At 38.7% G+C, this 3637-nt stretch overlaps 1 pseudogene; it reads left to right on the top strand.

Moving 5' to 3' along the window:
- The first annotated feature begins 2827 nt into the window (after positions 1 to 2827).
- Positions 2828 to 3310, top strand: LOC102843577 (annotated as a pseudogene).
- Positions 3311 to 3637: the final 327 nt, after the last annotated feature.

Genomic DNA, 3637 nt, shown 5'->3' with positions numbered 1-3637 from the left:
TTCCATCTTCTTTTAATACTTCCTGGATCATTTAACATTCTGACAAAAGCATGCTTGATTATAGCAACTCGAGGTTTGAATTTGTTCTTCAGTTCCTAGGGAACAACAAATAGCTCAGGATGGCTGACACACGGGTGAGCATGTGTACACATGCATTTGTGTGTATGTGAGCATGTGCTTGTGATGCTTATGCAATATACAAGAATTCTTGCATCTAAAATTATGTTAAGTAATTGTACAACTATGCGTTTACATAAATTTTTGTCAATGTGTACAGCTTTATTTACAAATAAATCAGCATCCATGTACTACCATCTTACTCCACCAATAAATAACGCAGAAGCCGTTTCAGTTTATCCCATCTCACTAAGCTTTGTAGAATAAAATAGTACATTCCTCTCAACTCTGTATATATTCTTTTGCCTTCACTTGGTCCATCCCATTCAAATATCTAGCCTTCCTGGTTTTTAGACACTTTGTCTGTAAAATTATTTATTAGTAACAAAATTCACTATCGTAGATAATATTTCAACTCCAAGTGACTCTTTTGAATTTCTAAGCCTGCAAATCGTAATGGAAGGAGACTGTACATCCTTCTCCCTGTAGATCTCATTGAATTCAAACTGTTGTGAGCACTAAGTTTTTGGTTCAGCAGCAAAATCTTCTATGAGCTACACCACCAGAGCTCCTAATTTGAAGCAATTCAGTCCAAGGTTTGCAGCGTCTATCATTTAAGTATTTTTTTTTTCATTTATCACATTGCTTCATTACCACAATGAAGGAGGTACTGATGTCATCTCGAATTTATAGAGGCGTGAAACCAAGAAGTCAAGTAACTTGCTTATGTCCTCACCATAAATTACAGAACTTAGAATTAAGCCAAGGAGTTTAACTCAATTATACTTCAGAACCCTTTAAAACTGCATCCTTATTTCTCAAATCAACTGGACCACCAAAGAGGGACAGAAAATGGCAATGAATCTGAACCCCATACTCACAACCCCTTGCTATTCTAGGTTCTGATCAGAACAAGCTAATGGGTCCATATGAAAACCCCCACAGAAAACGGTAACTTTTGATAAGTTATCTTTCTAGAAAAAACTCCCTCAGGAGAAATAGCAAAGAGATGGTTTTGTGGATGGAAATAATTAAAAAAAAAAAAAGAAGACCTCAGGACTAAATTTGTCATGCATCACATCCTTGTTTACCTCTGACATAAACTTAAGAAGAAGGCTGTGCATCCAGGGTCAAGGACTTGAATGGACACTTATGCTTGTTTGAGTCTATACATCTCCAGACTCATCGATCATCTTGCTGTTCAAGCATTCTCCCTCCTGTGTACCCTTTGAAGGGCAGTGATGCTTATCAATTATCTTTCAATCTATCCTTTTTCATCTTCCTCTAACTGAAACCATGTCCCATGGAACCCTTATAAAGTGCCTCTTCCACTGCCCCCATCTCCACCATCTTGATTCTTGATTCTCCACTAGATTCTTGACCCACAGGACCTGGGGATGGGATGAAGGTGTATGTCTTCCTAGTTCCATCTTAGTAGATTCAGGTAATTTCTTCTTCCTTTGCTTAAAAAATCCTACTTTCTTTGATTACGAGTCCAGAGGATGATATTACTAATTATCTCTCTGATGTAGTCACTAATGTCCAGTCTTGTTTCACCATTCAGTCGCTGTCTATCTTGTTAATATTCTCATGTCGTTTCCAATAACACTTCTAAAAATCTTAACTTCTATGTGATGTGATATTCTCTTTTCCAGTTTATTTACTTTAGAATTCCCATTTTATGCGAATCCTTCTTTATTCCATGTTGTTACTTTGTTGTTGTTATGTGCCAATATCGGGTCAACTATGAGTGATAGCTACCCTCTAAAAAAGAGCTGAACATTCCCCTATCTTACACCACCCTCATGAGTATGTGTGAGGCTGTCTTTAACAGTGAACTCACCTTATTGAAAGTTTTCTTCTCATTATTAAAAGAGAAGAAAGGTGAAAGATCTTCCTTTCCCAGTCTGACATCTTTTTCCAAGGACTGGGTCTTCCTGACAACATACTCAAAGTCTAATTTGAAGGAAGTGCAATTAGAGTGCTCCTTAGAGAAAAAGATGATCAAACTTTGTCTCACATATTTTACGCATGTATTCAGGAGGGGCCAGTTTTGGGATTAAAAGGTCTTATGCCGGGAAATGTCAGTGAAAGAGAGGAAAACTTTAAAAAGATGGATTGGCAAGGGAGTTGTGGTGGCCTAGTGGCAAGAAGCTGCACTGCAATCCCAGAGGTACGCGGTTTGAATCCACCAGATGCTCTGCTGGAGAAGGAGAGGCAATCTCCTCCTGTACCAGTCAGATCTGATTTGATGGTACACACACACAAAATAATAAAATAATTTAAAAAAGATGGATTGACACAGTGACTGCAACTATGAGCTCGAGTGTATTGTAGAGGGTGTGAATGAAGCAGAATAGGGCAAAGTTCAATTTTGTTGTTCACAGGGTTGCTATGAGTTATAGTTGTTTCAATGATACTCAATAACCACAAGTCCTGTTCCATGATGACTAAGGCATGGTATGAGCAAAGAAATGGGCCAGTTAAAACCAGAGTTGCATTAAAGTCTAAGAGTGACTATTTTATTTATGACTTCTGTGAAGGCAATTAGATGAGATACCTCTTCTTCCTCCAAATGTGTTTTTTTTTTTTTCTTTTGCGTTTTGAAAAATGAAGGGTGATTTTAACAAGTCTGGATCTTGCAAATGGAGTATATAGAATAAAATTCCTCTTTTCTGCCGGAACCGCCATCTTGCAGTGATCCGCCAAAATGACGAACACAAAGGGAAAGAGGAGGGGCACCCGCTATATGTTCTCTCGGCCTTTTAGAAAACATGGGGTTGTTCCTTTGGCCACTTACATGTGAATCTATAAGAAAGGAGATATTGTAGACATCAAGGGAATGGGCACTGTTCAAAAAGGAATGCCTCACAAATGTTACCATGGCAAAACTGGAAGAGTCTACAATGTTACCCAGCATGCTGTTGGCATCGTTGTGAACAAACAAGTTAAGGGTAAAATTCTTGCCAAGAGAATTAACGTGCGCATTGAGCATATTAAGCACTCTAAGAGCAGAGACAGCTTCCTGAAACGAGTGAAGGAATATGGTCAGAAAAAGAAGGAAGCCAAGGAGAAAGGCACTTGGGTCCAGCTAAAACGCCAGCCCGCTCCCCCCAGAGAGGCACACTTTGTGAGAACAAATGGAAAGGAGCCCGAGCTGCTGGAACCTATTCCCTATGAATTCATGGCATAATCAGGGTGAAATAAAGGTGTCTATCTGGTAAAAAAAAAAAAAAAAAAAGAATAAAATTCCTATCGTGGAAGTGTCTTATTTGGACTTCCACTCAGGAGGAACTTGCTGCTCCTTTCCAGCTTCCAGTGAAAATGTGTAAGTACAGTCTTTATAATCTCAGTAGTGAAACTCTACTTTCTATTATTCTTGAATTCTTTATGATTTAGTCTGACAGTTCAATTGGCTGATGATGAGTCTAAATTGTTGGCTGTGAGTTCTACTGATGACAATTGTGTGGTAACATCCTTTGGCCATGGCATGAGTGTGAGGCTGCAATTTGTCCTTGAC

This window comes from Elephantulus edwardii, unplaced genomic scaffold (assembly GCF_000299155.1).
Source record: "Elephantulus edwardii isolate Elephantulus edwardi_28Jun2011 unplaced genomic scaffold, EleEdw1.0 scaffold00146, whole genome shotgun sequence".
NCBI lineage: Eukaryota > Metazoa > Chordata > Mammalia > Macroscelidea > Macroscelididae > Elephantulus > Elephantulus edwardii.
This window is presented reverse-complemented; position numbering and strand designations above follow the sequence as displayed.